The 26,649-nt window shown below is 48.6% G+C and overlaps 1 protein-coding gene across 1 annotated transcript in view; it reads left to right on the top strand.

The window, feature by feature from the left end:
• The window catches only part of SV2A (synaptic vesicle glycoprotein 2A), a 197,602-nt gene that overhangs the window by 22,865 nt on the left and 148,088 nt on the right, over positions 1–26,649 (top strand). The gene's annotated exons all lie outside the window — the stretch shown is intronic.

Genomic DNA, 26,649 nt, shown 5'->3' with positions numbered 1-26,649 from the left:
CCATATAGTATATAAAAAACATATCACTATACAGTTCCAGCTGGGTGATGCCACTATATGTGCACTCAGTAGTCAATCAGATCGTGATGGCTGTCAGCTTTTTTACATCCCAATGCTACGTTTGAAGCCAGTGAGTAGTGGCAGATAAGACAGCTCAGTCCACACAGTACTAGTCGTCTACTATATACGGACTCCACAGGAAAACCATGTATCACTTTAAATAAAATATTAATGAGCAGCGGCGAGTCTCTGAGACTTTATCCATTGCTTCGATTTCCCTCACACGAGCGTCAGAGACAGATGAAACAGATTTCCCACAATGTAGTTTAACCCTGCACAAATCCTCGAAGCAAATGGAAATCCTATAATTAAGCCTAAAATGTCATTACTATTTCTTGTAGAGTGGCTACGTCTTCTGGAGTTCAAGTTCCTTTTAGAGACGAAATCATACAGAAATAGAGCATGGCAAAATATCTATTTTCACTTCACTCCCTTGGCAGCAGGAGGAAGTTAGTTAAAGTGTTTTTTACAACTCAAACTCCCCTGAAACAAAGTAGGAAAAGTACAGCCAGATAATTGTTTCAACTGTAACGGTTGGCAGCTATTCGAATAAATAGGCAGCAATGTCATACATGACAGTTCATGTCTTCCAGAGCAGGAGCTCTCCACTATAACTAACAAAGTGAGATCCCAAGTGGATGACATCCCCACCTCTTTGCGATGATTTTAAAATAATCAAATAGCCAGGAGAAGTTGGGCAGCAGCCGAAAAATGCATGAGCCAAAGATTGCTAGCAAGTGGGGGTGAGTAGAACTCGCCCAGATGAAACTGATTTCCCACAGTGTAGTTTCACCCCACATAAGTCGCTGATGCGAACAGAAATCCTATAGTATCAATCTAAGCAGAAGGGACTCAAAGTCCTCTAAAAAAAAAGGAGGAACACTGCAGCCAGCCATTCCTTACCACTTGTGGCAGAAAAACCCGGGTAGTCATGTTGCAAGTAATGTCCTCCAGAGCAGGAGTCACTGTTTGCAGCAGCTTTGCACTCTGGCTAATAGAGTGAGATCCAGAGCGGACGACTGCCCCTCTTGCTCATGTTTTTAAGAAAATCAAGACAGTAGAAGAAAAAAATGCTGGCACCATAGCCGTCTAGTGAGTGGGGGTGAGTAGAACTCACCCAGATGAAGCAGATTTCCCTCAATGTAGTTTCACCCTGCACAAATCCCAAAAGCAAATGGAAATCCTTAAGAAGCAGTTACTTTTTCTGAGTTTCGGTTCCTTTTAGAGGCGTAATAATACACTCCGATTTTACTTTACAAAGACATAAAGCACGGCACTCCACATATTTTCACATTACTGGCAGAGGAATGACTCAGTTAAAGGGGTTTTCTTAACACAAACACCCTATAATGGAAGGAAAAAAATTATGGCCAGCCATACTTTAGCCCTGCAACTCCCACTAGTGGCAGAAAGACATTGGTAGCCATGTTACACATTACCAGGTCATGACCTCCAGAACAGGAGCCAATACTTGCAGTAGCTTTCCATTGTGGCTTGTAGAGTGATATCCCAAGCAGAATACTCCCCTCCCATGTCCAAATAAACTACACCTTGAGAAAATGAAGTCAGGAGAAGCTGGATGGCAGTGCAGAAAAACACCTGTGGTATAGCTAGTTAGCAAGTGGGAGTGAGCAAAACTCACAATAAAGTCAAGTTACCCCAGAAATTATAGACAGCCACAGGGGAGCATACAAGAAGCTGACCAACGCACCTGCAGCAGAGTACCACCATTAGATGAGGGTGAGGCTTTTTTAGGATGCGACAGGCATAGTAGATCCCAATAAAAGGTAATTGGGTCTATCAGAGTGCAATAGTCCCTTGTGTGATGGACCTGACAGAGAACTGTGGCTTTATGTGACTATAATCTCAGTATGTAACGTCCCATAGATGCGGCAATGCTTAAATGTCACTGCAAAGTGGCATTGGTTGGCTTCTTTCTCTCACACAATTAACATAAATGAGTAATCACAAGCTCGTCATCGCCTTTGCATCTGTGTTCTGGTGGCCATTTATGTACTCTAAGAACAGGATCAGGCAGGGAAATTTAACATGCCTGATTCTTCTTTCCTCTGACATCATTAGTTGTGGGACATTCAGTAAGTCCCTAAACACATTAGATGGTAGACTGGTCCCAAAGAGATCGGCAGATTCGACTGACTTTATGGCAATGTCTACCGAGGCATAAAGGGACTGTCCTATCTGGGCCATTTTTTTCGCATATCGACAGGATATGTTATAAATGTCCGACAGGTAGACTGTACCCCATAGCCTGTTTATAACAATGGAGAGGTGGCCACTATAACCAGGTCTCTCAATTATTTGAGATGGAGGGCTCGCATTGCCACAGCGTGTATCGTAGGCGCCATTCTTTAGATGGGACATTGATATTCTATAAATCTCCAGATGGGACCATCTCTTCAGGTCATCATCTTTTGCAAGTTTTTAAAATGCCTATTAGGATAATTCTTAGCTATATCTATTTCTGGAAAAGCTGGGTGATAATGTACAGAAACCAAAGGGTTATATTCGGATGCCATGTTATTTTGGCTGTGATTTTTAAAAAAACTGGAGAGGTTAGCTGCCATTTCATAATGATATTGGGCGGCAGTATTATTTCATAATCACCCGTCTCGTTTTCTAGGATGAGGATTGATGAGCTATAAGCTGTTAGGTTTGTCGATCCCGGTGGTGATTAGCGGGTAGAGGATCACGTAGACTGAATGAGCATCAGCCTCACATTTTACATACATGTGGAGAAGAGGAGGGGAGGCTGCGGGGGTGTGGGGAGCAGTCTCTGCGTAGACTGGAGGTGGTTGTGTACTTACGCTGATGAATACTGATTGATTTCTATTGTGTAGGACCACCTGGTAAGAGAACGGCTGTAAATACTAGACGCCATCAGAACAGGACCTACCAGAGCCATCACCGGACTGGTGTCATAAATATATAAAAAGCCAAAATGATTACGAACTTAGCAGATACATTTTTTATCACATACAATCGATCCCATAAATCATACCGATACCTAAGGTTGTACAGCAACCCCTCAGAGCAAAATTCAATGAGATGTTCCAGACCCAGCTATGCAATATACCCTGTAAGATTGGTGCTCGGCTACTAAGGGTGGGACATTTGGTGGCAATAGCAAGATAGTTTTCTGTATTTCTTGGAGAGAGCTAATTTCTCACAGGAAGACTCCATATACAGCTGGTTGGTCTTCTTAAAGGGATTATCAAATAATATTGAGGATCCTCAGGATTGGTCAACAATATTGGATTGGTGGGGGCCAATGCCAGGCACTACCACCGATCAGCTGTTTAATCCTGGGGTGGCTAGATGGAAAGATATTGAACAGCTCAGCAGTGCGCGGCTCCTTTCAGCGTGTAGCATCCGCTGCCGAGTACTGCAGAACAGCTCTTATTCTCTAGACACAATCGCTCAGTCCAAATAATAATAGTCCTAATAGGGGGTATTGGAGAGGTATAAAGGGGGAGCAGAGGTAGTGTAGCAGGGGGCATGGAAGAAACATAAAGGGAAGGCAAATAAGGCCTATAAGGGGGTATTGGAGAGGTATAAAGGGGGCGCAGAGGTAGTGTAGCAGGGGACACGGAAGAGACATGAAGGAAAGACAAATAAGGCCTAATAGGGGGTATTGGAGAGGTATAAAGGGGGAGCAGAGGTAGTGTAGCAGGGGGCGTGGAAGAAGCATGAATGGAAGGCAAATAAGGCCTATTAGGGAGCGATAGAGAGGTATAAAGGGGGAGCAGAGGTAGGGGACAGAGGTAGTGCAGGAAGGGGCAAGAAGGAGGCATAAGAGGAAGGCAAATAAGGCCTAGTAAGGGGTGTGGAAGAGGCATAGAGGAGGAGCAGAAGTAGTGTAGCAGGGGGCACGGAAGAGGCATAAGAGGAAGGCAAATAAGGCCTAGTAAGGGGTGTGGAAGAGGCATAAAGGGTAACCAAAAATGGACTAGTAGGGGGAGTTAGAGAGGCAGAAAAGGGGAGCAGAAAAGGTGTTGAAAGATATAAAGGGGAGCGACAGTGGTGAGGTATGAGGTAAAAAGTGGAGCAGTGGAGGCATAAAAGGAAAAGTGGAAGAGCCATGGTAGAGCGAGAAAAGGCACAAAAGGCGGAGTGGAGCAGCTATGAAAGGCGAAGAGTAACCGGCATGAAGGGAAGTGGTGTGGCAGAGGAAATGGAAGCAAAAGAGGTGTGGGAGAGGCATGAAGCGGTGCACTCTAAAATAGTCCAGTGACACAGGGAAATAATTTTTGACCACACGCTTAGTACGCCACATGGGCTTTAATCCTTTAAGGGCATAAAAGTTTATTGAGAGTCCCAGCTTCCACGCTCCTACGGATATTAATGTCTTTCATATCTCAATGACAATGAGGCTTTATTTGTAGTAGACTTCCACTACAAATAAAATGGCTACTATCAGAGCTGGAGATATGAACTGGACGGGCTGCACTATCGCAGTAGATTATATCACAGGTTGTCTAGAATTGGCCTATAATCCACTCATGATAAGATCCCACAGAGCCGGGTGTAAACGCCATACCTCTTATAGGAGCCGTTGCTAAAAGACGGTAGTCAGCGGCAGTCACTTAACACTTATTAGGGAGGTCCTTGGAAGAAAATGAAATATTTTATGGCTGAGCCGGGACAGACAATGCCTCATGAATATGATTAGAGATCTGCTGCAATTTATTACCCACTAAGGACGTCCGGCCACGGACAATCCCTGAGACTTACTGGAGTAGATGTCATAGTTTTGGCTACTTAGTAGGACGACTCGTACTGAATTGATTGACGTGTGTCTTTGGGTATATCTGACCTATGCTAATTAGAAATAATAGATTCTTTGTGCTAGATTAGAAAATATCACTGCTAAAGAACCCTTTAAGGCTTAAAGGGGTATTCTTTCAGCAAACATTGTTCTTAGATTGCTGGGTTACAGTGCCTACAAGTAGTATTCAACCCCCTGCAGATTTAGCTGGTTGACACATGCAGAATTAACTTGGCATTGTGACATTTGTACTGTAGATCAGCCTGGAAGTGGGAAATGCACTGCAGCAAATTTTTTTTTTTTTTTTTTTTTCTTCTTTTTTTAAAACGTTAAAAGTTAATTCAGAGTGTCATTTATTATTCAACCCCTCAAACCACAAGAATTCTGTTTGGTCCCCCTAAAGTATTAAGAAGTAGTTCAGGCACCAAGAATAATGAGCTTCACATGTGTGGATTAAAGATCTCTTTTGCCAGCCTTTTCTGACTATTTAAGACCCTCCCCAAACTTGTGAACAGCACTCAGACATGGTCAACATGGGAAAGACAAAGGAGCATTCCAAGGCCATCAGAGACAAGATCGTGGAGGGTCACAAGGCTGGCAAGGGGTACAAAACCCTTTCCAAGGAGTTGGGCCTACCTGTCTCCACTGTTGGGAGCATCATCCGTAAGTGGAAGGCTTATGGAACTACTGTTAGCCTTCCACGGCCTGGACAGCCTTTGAAAGTGTCCTCCCATGCCGAGGCTAGGCTTGTTCGAAGAGTCAAGGCTAACCCAAGGACAACAAGGAAGGAGCTCCGGGAAGATCTCATGGCAGTGGGGACATTGCTTTCAGTCAATACCATAAGTAACGTAGTCCACCGCAATGGTCTCCGTTCCAGACGAGCCTGTATGGTACCTTTACTTTCAAAGCGTCATGTCAAGGCTCGTCTACAGTTTGCTCATGATCACTTGGAGGACTCTGAGACAGACTGGTTAAAGGTTCTATGGTCTGATGAGACCAAGATCGAGATCTTTGGGGCCAACCACACACGTGACGTTTGGAGACTGGATGGCACTGCATACGACCCCAAGAATACCATCCCTACAGTCAAGCATAGTGGTGGCAGCATCATGCTGTGGGGCTGTTTCTCAGCCAAGGGGCCTGGCCATCTGGTCCGCATCCATGGGAAGATGGATAGCATGGCCTACCTGGAGATTTTGGCCAAGAACCTCCGCTCCTCCATCAAGGATCTTAAGATGGGTCGTAATTTCATCTTCCAACAAGACAACGACCCAAAGCACACAGCCAAGAAAACCAAGGCCTGGTTCAAGAGGGAAAAAGTCAAGGTGTTGGAGTGGCCTAGTCAGTCTCCTGACCTTAACCCAATTGAAAACTTGTGGAAGGAGCTCAAGAATAAAGTCCACATGAGACACCCAAAGAACCTAGATAACTTGGAGAAGATCTGCATGGAGGAGTGGGCCAAGATAACTCCACAGACCTGTGCCGGCCTGATCAGGTCTTATAAAAGACGATTATTAGCTGTAATTGCAAACAAGGGTTATTCCACAAAATATTAAACATAGGGGTTGTATAATAATTGACCCACACTTTTATGTTTAAAATTTAATAAAATTCAACTGAGCAACATAACTTTTTGGTTTGTAAGATTTATGCTTCTGTTCATAAAACCTACTCTCGTTTGCAGTTTGAAGGCTCTAACTTATTTGCATCTTATCAAACCAGCTAAATCTGCAGGGGGTTGAATACTACTTGTAGGCACTGTATATATACACGGCTGCAGGGACTCATCACTACAGCCGAGTACAAAAAAGGGTTAAATTCTTATCGTATTAACCTAGTCTTTAGAGGGATGTCTTCTTTCAGCAGAGTGACGACCTGAGGGGACTCCTTGGGTCCCACCAGCATTTGTCGCTGCGAGAGCAGAGTTCCCATATATCCTGGCTGAGTATTTCTGGATCACATCAGTTTTTTCATAAGTATTCACTGGGGAGAGGTCAGTGACCGACTCTAGTGCAGCCTGTGTATCCTGTGTGATTACCGATGGGGGTAGAAGCCCCATTGTGACTAGAGACAGTTTGCCCCGAGCCTGCAGTGCACTCAGAATTTCCTATCTAGTTACTGTAATCAGTATTGTAAATCTCAAGACTTAAATGCCAATGACTGTAACCACCAAGCCTCACTGCCAATAGACTGTAACCACCAAGCCTCACTGCCAATAGACTGTAACCACCAAGCCTCACTGCCAATAGACTGTAACCACCAAGCCTCACTGCCAATGGAGTGTAACCATCAAGACTCACTACCAATAGACTGTAACCACCAAGCCTCACTGCCAATAGACTGTAACCACCAAGCTTCACTGCCAATGGAGTGTAACCACCAAGCCTCACCACTGCCAATGACTGTAACCACCAAGCCTCACTGCCAATAGACTGTAACCACCAAGCCTCACTGCCAATAGACTGTAACCACCAAGTCTCACTGCCAATAGACTGTAACCACCAAGCCTCACTGCCAATAGACAGTAACCACCAAGCATCACTGCCAATAGACTGTAACCACCAAGCCTCACTGCTAATGGAGTGTAAACACAAAGCCTCACCACTGCCAGTAGACTGTAACCACCAAGCCTCACTGCTAATAGACTGTAACCACCAAACCTCACTGGCAATAGACTATAACCACCAAGCCTCACTGCCAATGGAGTGTAACCACCAAGCCTCACTGCCAAGAGACTGTAACCACCAAGCCTCACTGCCAATGGAGTGTAACCACCAAGCCTCATTGCCAATAGACAGTAACCACCAAGCCTCACTGCCAATGGAGTGTAACTACCAAGCCTCACTGCCAATAGACTGTAACCACCAAGCCTCACTGCCAATGGAGAGTAACCACCAAGCCTCACTGCCAATGGAGAGTAACCACCAAGCCTCACTGCCAATACACTGTAACCACCAAGCCTCACTGCCAATAGACAGTAACCACCAAGCATCACTGCCAATAGACTGTATCCACCAAGCCTCACTGCCAATAGACTGTAACCACCAAGCCTCACTGCCAATGGAGTGTAATCACCAAGCCTCACTGCCAATAGACTGTAACCACCAAGCCTCACTACCAATAGACTGTAACCACCAAGCCTCACTACCAATAGACTGTAACCACCAAGCCTCACTACCAATAGACTGTAACCACCAAGCCTCACTACCAATAGACTGTAACCACCAAGCCTCACTGCCAATAGACTGTAACCACCAAGCCTCACTGCCAATGGAGTGTAACCATCAAGACTCACTACCAATAGACTGTAACCACCAAGCCTCACTGCCAATAGACTGTAACCACCAAGCCTCACTGCCAATGGAGTGTAACCACCAAGACTCACTACCAATAGACTGTAACCACCAAGCCTCACTGCCAATAGACTGTAACCACCAAGCCTCACTGCCAATGGAGTGTAACCACCAAGCATCACTGCCAATAGACTGTAACCACCAAGCCTCACTGTCAATAGACTGTATCCACCAAGTTTCACTGCCAATGGAGTGTAACCACCAAGCCTCACCACTGCCAATAGACTGTAACCACCAAGCCTCACTGCTAATAGACTGTAACCACCAAACCTCACTGCCAATAGACTATAACCACCAAGCCTCACTGCCAATGGAGTGTAACCACCAAGCCTCACTGCCAAGAGACTGTAACCACCAAGCCTCACTGCCAGTGGAGTGTAACCACCAAGCCTCATTGCCAATAGACAGTAACCACCAAGCCTCACTGCCAATGGAGTGTAACTACCAAGCCTCACTGCCAATAGACTGTAACCACCAAGCCTCACTGCCAATGGAGAGTAACCACCAAGCCTCACTGCCAATACACTGTAACCACCAAGCCTCACTGCCAATAGACAGTAACCACCAAGCATCACTGCCAATGGAGTGTAACCACCAAGCCTCACTGCCAATGGAGTGTAACTACCAAGCCTCACTGCCAATAGACTGTAACCACCAAGCCTCACTGCCAATGGAGAGTAACCACCAAGCCTCACTGCCAATGGAGAGTAACCACCAAGCCTCACTGCCAATACACTGTAACCACCAAGCCTCACTGCCAATAGACAGTAACCACCAAGCATCACTGCCAATAGACTGTATCCACCAAGCCTCACTGCCAATAGACTGTAACCACCAAGCCTCACTGCCAATGGAGTGTAACCACCAAGACTCACTGCCAATAGACAGTAACCACCAAGCCTCACTGCCAATAGACTGTAACCACCAAGCCTCACTACCAATAGACTGTAACCACCAAGCCTCACTGCCAATAGACTGTAACCACCAAGCCTCACTGCCAATAGACTGTAACCACCAAGCCTCACTGCCAATAGACTGTAACCACCAAGCCTCACTGCCAATGGAGTGTAACCATCAAGACTCACTACCAATAGACTGTAACCACCAAGCCTCACTGCCAATAGACTGTAATCACCAAGCCTCACTGCAAATGGAGTGTAACCACCAAGCATCACTGCCAATAGACTGTAACCACCAAGCCTCACTGTCAATAGACTGTATCCACCAAGTTTCACTGCCAATGGAGTGTAACCACCAAGCCTCACCACTGCCAACAGACGGTAACCACCAAGCCTCACTGCCAATAGACTGTAACCACGAAGCCTCACTGCCAATAGACTGTAACCACCAAGCCTCACTGCTAATGGAGTGTAAACACCAAGCCTCACCACTGCCAATAGACTGTAACCACCAAGCCTCACTGCTAATAGACTGTAACCACCAAACCTCACTGCCAATAGACTATAACCACCAAGCCTCACTGCCAGTGGAGTGTAACCACCAAGCCTCACTGCCAATGGAGTGTAACCACCAAGCATCACTGCCAATAGACTGTAACCACCAAGCCTCACTGTCAATAGACTGTATCCACCAAGTTTCACTGCCAATGGAGTGTAACCACCAAGCCTCACCACTGCCAACAGACTGTAACCACCAAGCCTCACTGCCAATAGACTGTAACCACGAAGCCTCACTGCCAATAGACTGTAACCACCAAGCCTCACTGCTAATGGAGTGTAAACACCAAGCCTCACTACTGCCAATAGACTGTAACCACCAAGCCTCACTGTTAATAGACTGTAACCACCAAACCTCACTGCCAATAGACTATAACCACCAAGCCTCACTGCCAATGGAGTGTAACCACCAAGCCTCACTGCCAAGAGACTGTAACCACCAAGCCTCACTGCCAATGGAGTGTAACCACCAAGCCTCATTGCCAATAGACAGTAACCACCAAGCCTCACTGCCAATGGAGTGTAACTACCAAGCCTCACTGCCAATAGACTGTAACCACCAAGCCTCACTGCCAATGGAGAGTAACCACCAAGCCTCACTGCCAATACACTGTAACCACCAAGCCTCACTGCCAATAGACAGTAACCACCAAGCATCACTGCCAATGGAGTGTAACCACCAAGCCTCACTGCCAATGGAGTGTAACTACCAAGCCTCACTGCCAATAGACTGTAACCACCAAGCCTCACTGCCAATGGAGAGTAACCACCAAGCCTCACTGCCAATGGAGAGTAACCACCAAGCCTCACTGCCAATACACTGTAACCACCAAGCCTCACTGCCAATAGACAGTAACCACCAAGCATCACTGCCAATAGACTGTATCCACCAAGCCTCACTGCCAATAGACTGTAACCACCAAGCCTCACTGCCAATGGAGTGTAACCACCAAGACTCACTGCCAATAGACAGTAACCACCAAGCCTCACTGCCAATAGACTGTAACCACCAAGCCTCACTACCAATAGACTGTAACCACCAAGCCTCACTGCCAATAGACTGTAACCACCAAGCCTCACTGCCAATAGACTGTAACCACCAAGCCTCACTGCCAATGGAGTGTAACCATCAAGACTCACTACCAATAGACTGTGACCACCAAGCCTCACTGCCAATAGACTGTAATCACCAAGCCTCACTGCCAATGGAGTGTAACCACCAAGCATCACTGCCAATAGACTGTAACCACCAAGCCTCACTGTCAATAGACTGTATCCACCAAGTTTCACTGCCAATGGAGTGTAACCACCAAGCCTCACCACTGCCAACAGACTGTAACCACCAAGCCTCACTGCCAATAGACTGTATCCACCAAACCTCACTGCCAATAGACTATAACCACCAAGCCTCACTGACAATGGAGTGTAAACACCAAGCCTCACCACTGCCAATAGACTGTAACCACCAAGCCTCACTGCTAATAGACTGTAACCACCAAACCTCACTGCCAATAGACTATAACCACCAAGCCTCACTGACAATGGAGTGTAACCACCAAGCCTCACTGCCAAGAGACTGTAACCACCAAGCCTCACTGCCAATGGAGTGTAACCACCAAGCCTCATTGCCAATAGACAGTAAACACCAAGCCTCACTGCCAATGGAGTGTAACTACCAATCCTCATTGCCAATAGACTGTAACCACCAAGCCTCACTGCCAATGGAGAGTAACCACCAAGCCTCACTGCCAATGGAGAGTAACCACCAAGCCTCTCTGCCAATACACTGTAACCACCAAGCCTCACTGCCAATAGACAGTAACCACCAAGCATCACTGCCAATAGACTGTATCCACCAAGCCTCACTGCCAATAGACTGTAACCACCAAGCCTCACTGCCAATGGAGTGTAACCACCAAGACTCACTGCCAATAGACTGTAACCACCAAGCCTCACTGCCAATAGACTGTAACCACCAAGCCTCACTACCAATAGACTGTAACCACCAAGCCTCACTGCCAATAGACTGTAACCACCAAGCCTCACTGCCAATAGACTGTAGCCACCAAGCCTCACTGCCAATAGACTGTAACCACCAAGCCTCACTGCCAATGGAGTGTAACCATCAAGACTCACCACCAATAGACTGTAACCACCAAGCCTCACTGCCAATAGACTGTAACCGCCAAGCCTCACTGCCAATGGAGTGTAACCACCAAGACTCACTACCAATAGACTGTAACCACCAAGCCTCACTGCCAATAGACTGTAACCACCAAGCCTCATTGCCAATGGAGTGTAACCACCAAGCATCACTGCCAATAGACTGTATCCACCAACTTTCACTGCCAATGGAGTGTAACCACCAAGCCTCACCACTGCCAATAGACTGTATCCACCAAGCCTCACTGCCAATAGACTGTAACCACCAAGCCTCACTGCCAATGGAGTGTAACCACCAAGACTCACTGCCAATAGACTGTAACCACCAAGCCTCACTGCCAATAGACTGTAACCACCAAGCCTCACTACCAATAGACTGTAACCACCAAGCCTCACTGCCAATAGACTGTAACCACCAAGCCTCACTGCCAATAGACTGTAACCACCAAGCCTCACTGCCAATGGAGTGTAACCATCAAGACTCACTACCAATAGACTGTAACCACCAAGCCTCACTGCCAATAGACTGTAACCGCCAAGCCTCACTGCCAATGGAGTGTAACCACCAAGACTCACTACCAATAGACTGTAACCACCAAGCCTCACTGCCAATAGACTGTAACCACCAAGCCTCACTGCCAATGGAGTGTAACCACCAAGCATCACTGCCAATAGACTGTAACCACCAAGCCTCACTGTCAATAGACTGTATCCACCAAGTTTCACTGCCAATGGAGTGTAACCACCAAGCCTCACCACTGCCAACAGACTGTAACCACCAAGCCTCACTGCCAATAGACTGTAACCACGAAGCCTCACTGCCAATAGACTGTAACCACCAAGCCTCACTGGTAATGGAGTGTAAACACCAAGCCTCACCACTGCCAATAGACTGTAACCACCAAGACTCACTGCTAATAGACTGTAACCACCAAACCTCACTGCCAATAGACTATAACCACCAAGCCTCACTGCCAATGGAGTGTAACCACCAAGCCTCACTGCCAAGAGACTGTAACCACCAAGCCTCACTGCCAATGGAGTGTAACCACCAAGCCTCATTGCCAATAGACAGTAACCACCAAGCCTCACTGCCAATGGAGTGTAACTACCAAGCCTCACTGCCAATAGACTGTAACCACCAAGCCTCACTGCCAATGGAGAGTAACCACCAAGCCTCACTGCCAATGGAGAGTAACCACCAAGCCTCACTGCCAATACACTGTAACCACCAAGCCTCACTGCCAATAGACAGTAACCACCAAGCATCACTGCCAATAGACTGTATCCACCAAGCCTCACTGCCAATAGACTGTAACCACCAAGCCTCACTGCCAATGGAGTGTAACCACCAAGACTCACTGCCAATAGACTGTAACCACCAAGCCTCACTGCCAATACACTGTAACCACCAAGCCTCACTGCCAATGGAGTGTAACCACCAAGACTCACTGCCAATAGACTGTAACCACCAAGACTCACTGCCAATAGACTGTAACCACCAAGCCTCACTGCCAATAGACTGTAACCACCAAGCCTCACTACAAATAGACTGTAACCACCAAGCCTCACTGCCAATAGACTGTAACCACCAAGCCTCACTGCCAATAGACAGTAACCACCAAGCATCACTGCCAATAGACTGTATCCACCAAGCCTCACTGCCAATGGAGTGTAACCACCAAGACTCACTGCCAATGGAGTGTAACCACCAAGACTCACTGCCAATAGACTGTAACCACCAAGCCTCACTGCCAATAGACTGTAACCACCAAGCCTCACTACCAATAGACTGTAACCACCAAGCCTCACTGCCAATAGACTGTAGCCACCAAGCCTCACTGCCAATAGACAGTAACCACCAAGCATCACTGCCAATAGACTGTATCCACCAAGCCTCACTGCCAATGGAGTGTAACCACCAAGACTCACTGCCAATAGACTGTAACCACCAAGCCTCACTGCCAATAGACTGTAACCACCAAGCCTCACTACCAATAGACTGTAACCACCAAGCCTCACTGCCAATAGACTGTAACCACCAAGCCTCACTGCCAATAGACTGTAACCACCAAGCCTCACTGCCAATGGAGTGTAACCATCAAGACTCACCACCAATAGACTGTAACCACCAAGCCTCACTGCCAATAGACTGTAACCACCAAGCCTCACTGCCAATGGAGTGTAACCACCAAGACTCACTACCAATAGACTGTAACCACCAAGCCTCACTGCCAATAGACTGTAACCACCAAGCCTCACTGCCAATGGAGTGTAACCACCAAGCATCACTGCCAATAGACTGTAACCACCAAGCCTCACTGTCAATAGACTGTATCCACCAAGTTTCATTGCCAATGGAGTGTAACCACCAAGCCTCACCACTGCCAACAGACTGTAACCACCAAGCCTCACTGCCAATAGACTGTAACAACGAAGCCTCACTGCCAATAGACTGTAACCACCAAGCCTCACTGCTAATGGAGTGTAAACACCAAGCCTCACCACTGCCAATAGACTGTAACCACCAAGCCTCACTGCTAATAGACTGTAACCACCAAACCTCACTGCTAATAGACTATAACCACCAAGCCTCACTGCCAATGGAGTGTAACCACCAAGCCTCACTGCCAAGAGACTGTAACCACCAAGCCTCACTGCCAATGGAGTGTAACCACCAAGGCTCATTGCCAATAGACAGTAACCACCAAGCCTCACTGCCAATGGAGTGTAACTATCAAGCCTCACTGCCAATAGACTGTAACCACCAAGCCTCACTGCCAATGGAGAGTAACCACCAAGCCTCACTGCCAATGGAGAGTAACCACCAAGCCTCACTGCCAATACACTGTAACCACCAAGCCTCACTGCCAATAGACAGTAACCACCAAGCATCACTGCCAATAGACTGTATCCACCAAGCCTCACTGCCAATGGAGTGTAACCACCAAGACTCACTGCCAATAGACTGTAACCACCAAGCCTCACTGCCAATAGACTGTAACCACCAAGCCTCACTACCAATAGACTGTAACCACCAAGCCTCACTGCCAATAGACTGTAACCACCAAGCCTCACTGCCAATAGACTGTAACCACCAAGCCTCACTGCCAATGGAGTGTAACCATCAAGACTCACCACCAATAGACTGTAACCACCAAGCCTCACTGCCAATAGACTGTAACCACCAAGCCTCACTGCCAATGGAGTGTAACCACCAAGACTCACTACCAATAGACTGTAACCACCAAGCCTCACTGCCAATAGACTGTAACCACCAAGCCTCACTGCCAATGGAGTGTAACCACCAAGACTCACTACCAATAGACAGTAACCACCAAGCCTCACTGCTAATGGACTGTAACCACCAAGCCTCACTGCCAATATACTGTAACCACCTAACCTCGCTGTCAATAGACTGCAAGCACCAAGCCTCACTGCGAATGGAGTGTAACCACCAAGCCTCAATGCCAATAGACTGTAACCACCAAGCCTTGCTCCCAATAGACTGTAACCACCAAGCCTCACTGCTAATGGAGTGTAACCACCAAGCCTCACTGCCATTAGACTGTAACAACCAAGTCTCATTGCCAATGGAGAGTAACCACCAAGCCTCACTGCCAATGGAGTTTAACCACCCAGCCTCACTGCCAATAGACTGTAACCACCAAGCCTCTATGCAAAAAAACTGTAACCACCAAGCCTCTATGCCAATACACTGTAACCACCAAGCCTTTGTGCCAGTAGACTGTAACCACCAAGCCTCACTGCCAATAGACTGTAACCACCAAGCCAATGTATCATATTCTGTAATGACTTTGTTGGAATCACTATCCCTATGGCCTCATCCGGGGTACAAAGTTTACATGTGTCAAGTCTGCATCATCCTCTCCGAGCTCCTTAAGTCCCCAACCTACAGTCAGAGGCCACTCATCCAAAAATGACCCTTTTTTCAGGACTTTCCAACCAGTATGCTGCTGGCAGGCTATACCTGTACCGAGAGCCCCAGAAACCAGCTGTAATATGTGGGAAGGATGACGGCAAGTGTTCAGTTTCCCTACAGCACCACCACAGGGGAAATTAGGCATTACACAGCGCCCATTAAAAAACAACAGTCTCTTTTTGTATTATATGGACATGCTGGGACCTCCAAAGTCAGAGACCCTCTTTATAACCAACCTCAAGGGAGGACTCTGATAGAATTTTCTAATATGGTATTTGAAAATGTATTTTGTTCTTTTCCTTTTACACCAGACGACCTATAAGTGAGCGATGCCGTAGTCTGTGCGCTTCTCTTGCATTATTAATAAATTACTCCATAATTATAGTTTTCATTTAAGCATAACATGTGCCACGCTGTAAATGCAATGGGTTCTCTCTTTGGAGATCGTTTAATTACGCCTTGTAGATTGGCATCATCTTGGCATGTAACGCAGGTACGGAGCTGAGGATTAAATTGGTATTTTTCTTTCAAAGGAGCCCAGAGAGAGTTAATAAAATCACGCTCGGCCAAGAATCATGACTGTGGAGTCTGCAGTAACGGCAAGGAGATACAAGGGCAGGGTACGTCGACTTGGCAGTAAGCGTGGGGAATGGCGGTCTATGACAATCCCGGGTCTCCTGCCGATGGGCTCATTGACCCATTGACTGTCAGACTGCAAAGCATTGTGGGTCATTTGAGATGACAAAAGCTGTGGCAGCTGGAGGCGTACGATTAAAATCCCACTGGGAAGAGGGCCGGGGTTTCTATTACTGCAGTACGGAAAGGAAAACATGTACCCTATACTGGCGATGCCATCTATGGTGCCCACTCATAACGCAGCCATTACTCTATCTATCTACATAAAGTCAGCACGGAAAGAGGTGCGTGGGTCATATATGCTTGGGAAATGCATAATGCAGTGACGGATTACTTAGCATATAGAGTGAATCCATTTGAGTAATTGTTAATCGAGGCCGGAAAAAAAAATCAAAGTTTAATGAATTAGTGTCACATAGACAAAGACAAGCAGTAAAAAAGACGCAGTGTACAGGCAGACTAAGGCTAGGGGCGCAAATGCAGCTAAAAGGTCTCAGAACTTCAGTGTTCATTCATCTAGAAATTTAGGCAAAATAAATACAGAGGGTGAAATAAGTATTAAACACATCGCCACTTTTCTAAGCAAATACATTTCTAAAGGTACAATTGACGTGAAATTCTCACCAGATGTCGATAATAAACCATCCAATCCACACAGGCAAAGAAATCACAACCATAGATTGCTGAAGCCTGTGAAATACAGGGAGAATATAGTCAGGTCAGATGAGACCAAAATGTTACTTTTTTATTTGCCTGTGTAGATTGAATAGATTGTTACCGACATTTTATGAGAATTTGGCTATGTGCCCACGATGCAGAAATGAAGCAGAAAATTTCTGCAGCATTTCTGCATCTCCCTGGCAGAAAAAACGCCTGCAGATTGTGCATGCAGATTGTACATGCAGATTGTGTATGCAGATTGTACATGCAGATTGTGTATGCAGATTGTGCATGCAGATTGTGCATGCAGATTGTACATGCAGATTGTGTATGCAGATTGTGCATGCAGATTGTGCATGCAGATTGTGCATGCAGATTGTGCATGCAGATTGTGCATGCAGATTGTGTATGCAGATTGTACATGCAGATTGTGCATGCAGATTGTGCATGCAGATTGTGCATGCAGATTGTACATGCAGATTGTGCATGCAGATTGTGCATGCAGATTGTGCATGCAGTTTGTGCATGCAGATTGTGCATGCAGATTGTGCATGCAGATTGTGCATGCAGATTGACAAGCACTTTCCAGGCGATAGCATCACTTGGAAAGTGCTTGACAACTAGGTCACACTGTATAAATCCATGCAACCGGCATGGATTTATACAGTGTGAACCATAAAACAATGCTTAAAATAAAGCTATACTCACCCCCGAGGCCCCGGCGTGGCTGCAGCGCTCGTTCCTGTCTGGTTCCCGGCTGCCGGCATATCGCGAGACAGAGCGGTGAAGGGCCTGCGGTCACATGACTGTGACGTCACCGCAGGTCCTCAAGCGATGCCGGCATTCAGAGAGAAGCCGCCAGACAGGTGAATATAAACTTTATTTTTTATTTTATTCTTTTTTTTACAGGTACAATGGTACCCAGGTCTGGAAGAGAGTCTCCTCTCCTCCACACCCGGGTACCATCCGCACATAGAGACGCATAGAAGCCACTTGTAAAAATGTACAGACACGAATATTATGCGTCTCAATGCAAATCAATGGCGGAGCTTCCGCTGCGCTTCCGCAAAATTAATGCACATGCTGCGGATTTATGAGCGCTGCAGAAACGCTGCGGAGAAATCCGCAGCATGAGCATAGACATTGCAGAATGCCATTGGGAACCATGGGGTGCGGATTACCATGTGTTTTTGATGCGTTTCCGCTGCGGAAATTCCGCAGCATAAACGCATGAAAAACGCATCGTGTGCACGCAGCCTTTCACATCATTAGCACCTTTACAAATGTATTTACTTTGAAAATTGGTGACGTGTTCAATACTTATTTCACCCACTGTTTACATACAAAAATAAGTCACTGTATACATAAATTACATTACTGATCCCGTTACTGATCCTGACTTACCTCTTGTATTATACTCCAGAGCTGCACTCACTATTCTGCTGGTGCAGTCACTGTGTACATAAATTACATTACTGATCCTGCACTGATCCTGAGTTACATCCTGTATTATACTCCAGAGCTGCACTCACTATTCTGCTGGTGCAGTCACTGTGTACATACATTACATTACTGATCCTGTACTGATCCTGAGTTACATCCTGTATTCTACCCCAGAGCTGCACTCACTATTCTGCTGTGCAGTCACTGTGTACATACATTACATTACTGATCCTGTACTGATCCTGAGTTACATCCTGTATTATACTCCAGAGCTGCACTCACTATTCTGCTGGTGCAGTCACTGTGTACATACATTACATTACTGATCCTGTACTGATCCTGAGTTACATCCTGTATTCTACCCCAGAGCTGCACTCACTATTCTGCTGGTGCAGTCACTGTGTACATACATTACATTACTGATCCTGTACTGATCCTGAGTTACATCCTGTATTATACTCCAGAGCTGCACTCACTATTCTGCTGTGCAGTCACTGTGTACATACATTACATTACTACAAATATATACAAGACAAAACAAAACACCCCACACTCGAGCCCACCAGTCCCTCCCCGGCACTGACCTGAGAGCTGCTCCTGCGCCTCATGCCTCAGTCCAACGTCCATAGGACAGATCAGGCAGTGCCAGTTTTTCACCCAAATAACCAGTGTCCCACAAGATGAACCCACCTCCCCCCTTTTCCCTCCACCCAACCTAACACCTACACCCGAACCCATATATACAATATATACAGAAACAAACAATACAATAACCACAGCTGACAAAGCCCAAGTTCGGCGCCTGCAGCCCTACATCACTGTCTACTGATCAATAAAACAAAAATCTATGGTGTCAGCAGCAGCCCACCACCAGGAGAGGAGATGACCAGACTAGGGCACACTAAAAGAAAAGCCCCTCCAGAGGAGAGCGGCCCTCCGTGTACCCAGTCTCCCATACTCCAGAGAACGCACCTTCACCAGGTCACCGAGTATGGTCCTAAACACATCGTCCACTGGGAGGATTTTCCGCTGCGTCGATACTAAGCACCGTGCGTTCCACGTGTGATACCTAACCACTGTGCTAACTAGAAATAAGGTGCAGCGGTCCCGACCACCCAGGTCCCCGAATGCTCCAAAGACCCATTCCGCATAAGAGAGACCGGCCAGCCGGGGCCAGCCAATGGAGGCGCCCACCCTGTTGTACACCTCTGTGTTAAAGGGACAATGAAGCAGGAAGTGGTCCATGCTTTCAAGCATGGTACCACAATGCTCCCGAGGACAGTTCCTGTCCTCAGAGCTCCTACCCTTCAGATTGTCCCTCACACACAGTTTCCCATGGAAGCAGCGCCAAGCCAAGTCCCAAACCTTCGAGGGGATCCTGATAGAATTCAAAAGATGCAGACCCACCCCAAGATCCCGACTTGGGCAATCCCTGAGCGCCAGAGGCCTCTGAAAATGGGTCAACAGAACCCTTTTGTCAAGGAGCTTCCTTGGCAGAGTCCTGACCTCCCACATTCCCAGACTCCACCGGCGAATTACCTTCAGAACCACGGTAGCGTAAGCCGGGAGATGTCCATGCGGTGTGCGGAGATCCTTCACTTGCCCTCCTGTCTCACATTCCTGGAAGAAAAGCTGAAACCATCCCTTACAGGAGAATACCCACGGAGGAGCCCTCTCTTTCCAGAGGTTTGCAATATTGATCTTAATGAAGGTATTCACAAGGAATACCACAGGGTTGACCATACCCAACCCTCCTAGTCTCCTCGTACGTTAAGTAACCTCCCTCTTGACCAGGTTCAGTCTATTCCCCCATAACAGTTGAAAGAACAAACTGTAGACCCGAGTCCAGAGAGGCTCTGGCAAGATGCACACACTGCCCAGATAGATCAGCAAAGGGAGCAGGTAAGTTTTGATCAGGTTTACCCTTTCCCTTAGGGTCAAAGACCAACCCTTCCATTGGTTCACCTTCTGAGTGGCGATCTCTAGCCTGCTGTCCCAATTTTGTTTGGGGAATTCCCCTGGCCAAATTCGATGCCAAGAACTTTTGCAGAGACTTTGGGTTCTGGAAGGGTGTCCGGGAGATCAAAACCAGGATCTCCTCCTCCCAGCCAGAGACTCTCACACTTATCCCGGTTGATCTTAGACCCGGATGCCTCCGAGTAGCGATTTACCTCTGACATCAGCCATTCTGCCTCCCCATCAGAGGAAACAAAAACGGTGACGTCATCGGCATACGCCACCACTCTCAGAGTGGCTTCCGGTGCTGCCCGGTCCATCCCGATCCCAGCCAACGGTCCACGCTCCACCCTCCTAAGAAGTGGGTCAATCGCAAACATGTACAGTAGCGGGCTCAAGGGACAACCCTGGCGAACACCACACCCAACCTCAAAAGAGCTGCCAATCCAACCGTTCACAAGCGGGAAACTCTCTGCCCCAGAGTACAAGGTCTTAAGCCAATCAACGAACCCCCCCGGCAGGCCATACCTCAGAAGGACAGACCAGAGGTACTCATGATTAACCCGATCAAACGCTTTTGCCTGGTCCAATGACAGCATGTACCCCTTCCAGTGGCCAGCCCTCCCCTGCTCCACCGCCTCTCGGACACAGAGTACAGCACTAATTGTACTGCTTCCCGGAACAGAGCAATGCTGGGCCCCCGAAAGGAGCTGGGGTGCAAATTTCACCAGCGGATTAAACAGCACCTTTGCCAAAACCTTCCTGTCTGCATTGAGAAGCGCTATGGGATGCCAATTCTCAATGCAAGATGGGTCCTTACCCTTTGACAAGATGATCAGGGCAGACCTCCTCATTGACTTTGGCAGAGTGCCCGAGGAAAGACACTCATTGAATACCTCAGTCAAGAGGGGAACCAAGGCGTCCTTAAAGGTCTTATAGAATTCAGATGTTAAGCCACCCGGACCGGGAGATTTCTTCAGGGCAAGCCCTTCAATCGCCAACTTAACTTCCTCTTCCCTGATCATCTCTGTCAAAACGCCAAGAGAGGGGTCTACCCCTGGTTCGGGGACAGCTTCAGCCAGAAAAGCCGATATCTCATCCCATTCCAGATCCCTCTTCCCCAAGAGGTGCGAGTAGAAGGATCTGACGACCTCCAGGATCCCTGATCTGGATCTTTTCAGGGACCCCGCAGTGTCAACCAGTCCTGTAACAACTTTACTATTCACTGACATCTTGCAGTTTCTGTAAGGGTGGGGCGAGCGGTACTTCCCGTAATCCCTCTCAAAAACCAAAGATGCGTGTCTATCATACTGACACCTCATTAGCAAAGATTTCACTCTGGAGATCTCCTCGCGACTACCTCCAGTTGAGACAAGATGCTCGAGTTTCCTCCTCAGGCCCTGATACAGGCGGTACCTGTCCAGGCTCCTGAGGCTCGAGAGCTGGCGGAAGAATCTAGCCACCCTTTTCTTAAACATCTCCCACCACTCTGACTTACTACTACAAAGATCCAGTAAGGGTACCTGGCTCTGAAGAAAATCCTCAAAGGACTGTCTTATCTCCGCTTCTTCCAAGAGAGACGAATTGAGCCTCCAAAAGCCTCTTCCCATCCGGGGGGTCTCTGTAACATTCAGGGAAAACAAAATCATACAGTGATCGGAGAACTCCACCTCAACAACAGATACTGCTGAAGAGACGGCTTCCTCCTTTAAATAAAACCTGTCTATCCTGGACCTACAGTTACCTCTATGATAGGTGAACCCCTCGTGGCCTGCGGTGTGCCGGATGTGGACATCCACCAGGCGAGCCTCACTGGCTATACTATTAAGGGCGACGCTATCATAAGTCAGCTTGTCTCTGGAACCTCCTCTATCCCGGGGCCTCGTGACAGTGTTGAAGTCCCCTCCAAAGACGACCTGCCGACTCGTAAAAAGGTAGGGCTTGATCCTCATAAAGAGACACTTCCGGTCCCATTTAGATTGGGGACCATAGATGTTAATGAGCCGAAGCTCTTGTCCCTTCATGAGGACATCTAATATCAGGCACCTCCCCATTTCTAACTCAATAACCCGTCGGCATTCTACCGGTGCGGTAAAAAGGACCGCCACTCCGCTATACGGCTCGGCCGCAAGAGACCAATAGGAGGGCCCGAGTCTCCACTCCCTCTTAGCTATAAACACCTCTGCCATATTTGGCAGCCTGGTCTCTTGCAAAAAGAAAATGTCAGCTTCAACCCGGCTGAGAAAATCAAAGGCCGCAAATCTAGCCATGTTTGACTTAATGCTGGCGACATTAATGGACGCCAGCGTCAACGGAGTGGGTACCGCCATCATTGGTGATTGAGTTAGATGGCTTTCTTCTTCCCACTCCCCTTATCCTCTGCCTCAGAGGAGGAATCCTTCCCCCTCTTTAATGACACAGAGGTGTCCATTCCCACATTTTTTCTTCTTTTTTCGTCCTCGTCTCTGGACTCTGGGCCAGTCCCTCCCCCCAAGGACCTTGCATCCCCAGGAGAAGGAGACTCGGCGCCCCCTGTAAGCTCCGCTGAAGCCGGATCCTCACCCTCAGCCTCCTCCTCAGAGGAAGAGATGTTATCAAGGGCTTGGAACCGGTTAGAAAGACCAACTAGAGGGGAGTCGGTTTTACCTTCCTTAGGTACCTTGGTCAGAGCGGGAGAAGATGTTTTATCTCCCTTCTTTTTCTTCTTTTTGGTGCCGAGCTTACGCTTGTTCTCTAGCCACCGCTTATTATCCTCATCCATACTTTCATAATGGGAGGATTCTGAAGCAGAGGCAGTTTCCTCCCTGTGGATCCTCCTGACCTCCTCATCCAACTCATCATCCCTCGGGGCCTCAGCAGCAAGACTGGCATCCAGGACAGGGGCTGCCCCGGTAGTCTGGGGCTCGCCCCGCTCCCTCTCCTGTCTGCGCTTGTCTAGATGCCTCAGCTGGGCAGGCGTCTTTTTATTGCTTTTCTTCCCTGGCCCCTCAGCTCCCCCACCCCTGCTAGTCCCCTCCCCAGCAGAATCGGCCTCACGGCTTACTCCCACCGGGGTCTCGACTGCATTAGCAAAGGAGCGAGGACAACGGCTGAATGGGTGGCCTAACTCACCACACAGGTGGCACCTAATCTCCACACAAGAGGCGGCAAGATGGCCGACACCCCCACACAACGCGCATTTCTGCACGGTGCAGTTTGCACTGAAGTGTGTGGGGTCGCCGCACCTGTGACAGAGCTTCGGTTGCCCCTGGTAGAAGCCCAGGATACGATCCCTACCCAGGAAGGCAGACGATGGAATGTGGGCAACCGTACCACCTGAACGCTTAAGTTTTACCATAAACGTCCAGGCCCCTGACCAGATACCAAACTCGTCGCGGTTTTTCTTTGGCATCTCCACCACCTCTCCATACCGACCAAGCCACGTCATGATGTCATAGCAAGAAAGCGACTCGTTACGAGTCATCACGGTCACTTTCTTGATCTGGTTTTGGCGAGACACTGCCTGAACGGCAAAGTCTCGCCAGCTGGGCTCATTTTTTGCCAACTCATAATTCGCCCAGAAGAGCTCAAGCCCCTCCGGCCGAACAAAGCTGACATCAAACTCAGGCGTGGAATAGGGATGTATCAAGGCGTAGATGTCAATCGCCTTGAATCCCATCCTCAGCAGGAGCTCCACAACTTTAGACCTTGGCGGACATGCATCACTGCCCCTCCACCGAAGACGGACCACATTCCTACGCACACTGCCTGGCCGGGCTGTTGGGAGGGACCACACTGTATCTCCCCCTTTTTGCTCTCGGAAGGCCCCGAGGCCATGCCTCTCTATCCAGAAGGATAGATCAACCTCTCGACCCTCTACCATTAGTGATCTCTCCCCCTTCTTTAGAGCCTCCAGAAGGCGCCGTTGCAACATGCCGTCCCCAAAGCCCGGAGACGAGGAGGATGCCCTATTTGCCCCGGAGGTGACACTGGCATAACTCCGGACAGGTGTTGCCACCCCCGGGGGGGCAACCGGACCAGTGACCACGTCAGCCCCAACAGTATCACCATTACCCACCTCCATCTCACCCTCCACCAAACCAGCAACCACACCACCAGACAATGAATTATCCTCATTCACCTCCACCACCACATTCATTCCTGCTGGACCAGTAACAATGGTGGATGACCTTTTGACCTCCGCATCAGGCAGAAGGGGCTCAGTCACCTCCATAGAACTGGAGGCGACCTCACCCCCGGTCTTATGTGTGCCTTCCACATAATCGGTCGGTAATTTCCGCTGTTTGGCATTTGGTATAATGTGCCGCTGATCTCTAGCTGCAGTTAGGCGCCGCTGATCTTTAGCATCAGGATCTTCCGGACCAGCGACGCCAACACAAAATAGCACTTTCGTGGGAGGACCGGAACGCTCAGCCCCAACTGCCCCCTCACACTGCCGCCGCTTCTCAACTAAGTGATCAGCGGCAACAGCATTCAGAGGCGCCGAGGCTACCCGAGCTGCCCCCGACACCGGGCTGCTCCCCCCTCCCACTGAGGAGCGCACCACAGCATCGTGGCCTGATGGAACGCCCGCCGCCGGGCCGCCCTCACTGTCCAGCCTCTCGGCTGATGCACCTCCTGCTGCGTCCCCGCTACTACAAGCAGAGACGGAGCTCTGCGCCTCACTACCGCGCTCTGTAATCTCCCCGCGCCTTTGCACCGGATCCACAGCAGAACCCGGGCTGGGCAACGGGGCTTATACAGCGAGCTGAGCCTGCCGCCGACTCAGGGGGTAGAGGGAGGGGGGCATATACGTATCTTACCGCCTCCTGCAGCTTTGGCTTGGTCTTCTTTGCCTTTTTGTGGCCCCCAGGTGCCTCTTCTGGTAGATCGTCACCAAGATGGAAGTTTTGGAGGCACACTGGGGACTCCAGGAGCTTAATCTCCGCCATTAGCGCCCCTCCCTGGCCGCTGCTGTCACTGTCCTCCCCAGAGCCGGCAGAACTGCGACCGGATGTCACTGTCGCCTGTCCTGCAGGGAGCTCGCTGCACGTGGCCTGCGGGTGACTTTGCAGGCTGCCAGGTGGGGCTTGCTGCTGGTCATCATCACTCTCATCATCCACCTGGCTCTCAGGCTGCAGCCCCATCTGCCTTTGCTCTCTGGTATCAGCCATTTCTCTAAAGCGGTCTTCATTTATAAGTTTTTCTTTGAAAGGACCACTCTGCTCCCTGATGGTGGCTTTCCTAAGTTCCAGGCGTTGAATTTCACTGCTCAGTCTTTTTACCTCGGCCTGGAGTTTAGCCTTCCTTGGTTTGGAGGCCCCTGCAGCTTTGGCGCTTGTGCAGCGCAGCTCCTCCCGGAGCCTCCTGATGAGCTTACTGGCATCTTCATACTCACGGAGGTGGATCATGACCCGGGAGGCATAGGTGGACACAGACTCCCGGGGTCCCTGCTGCGCCCACCCCCCCTCAGGGAGGTCGGCCTCACCTCCGTGAGCACTCAGCTTTCCTCCGGAAGGAGCGCCATCTTGCACGCCGCTGTCAGGCTTTTCCTCCATGCTGGAAGCCTTGCGGCTTCTGGGGGTCTCCACAATCCCGGGGGGAGTAGGAGCCACATTGCTGCAACTCCTGGTGCAGCGTCTCACCCCCGAGTCCTCTGATGTGCAGGCCGGTTGCTGGTTTCTTCTGCCCCCCGCCGGCCTGGTTCGGGAAGCAGAAGCCTGGGACTTGGCTCCTTCACTCATCCCAGAAACCAGCTCTCCCTCCGGGAAAGAGAGAAAGCAGGTCCCCAGGTGGAGAGGTGTTGGTTCTCAGAGATCAGGAGCTCACAGCAGGATCTGCAGCCACCACACCCGTAATCAGCACACTGACTAGCAGCTGATCAGAGCTGCACCCAGTATGCCGCTGGTGCAGTCACTGTGTACATACATTACATTACTGATCCTGAGTTACATCCTGTATTATACTCCAGAGCTGCACTCACTATTCTGCTGGTGGAGTCACTGTGTACATGCATTACATTACTGATCCTGAGTTACATCCTGTATTATACTCCAGATCTGCACTCACTATTCTGCTGGTGCAGTCACTGTGTACATACATTACATTACTGATCCTGTACTGATCCTGAGTTACATGCTGTATTATACTCCAGAGCTGCACTCACTATTCTGCTGGTGGAGTCACTGTGTACATACATTACATTACTGATCC

This window comes from Phyllobates terribilis, unplaced genomic scaffold (genome assembly GCF_046119375.1).
Source record: "Phyllobates terribilis strain yellow unplaced genomic scaffold, ASM4611937v1 Scaffold_7__3_contigs__length_470593459, whole genome shotgun sequence".
Taxonomy (NCBI): domain Eukaryota; kingdom Metazoa; phylum Chordata; class Amphibia; order Anura; family Dendrobatidae; genus Phyllobates; species Phyllobates terribilis.
Note: the sequence above shows the minus strand (reverse complement) of the source record. Positions and strands in the feature narration are given on the sequence as shown.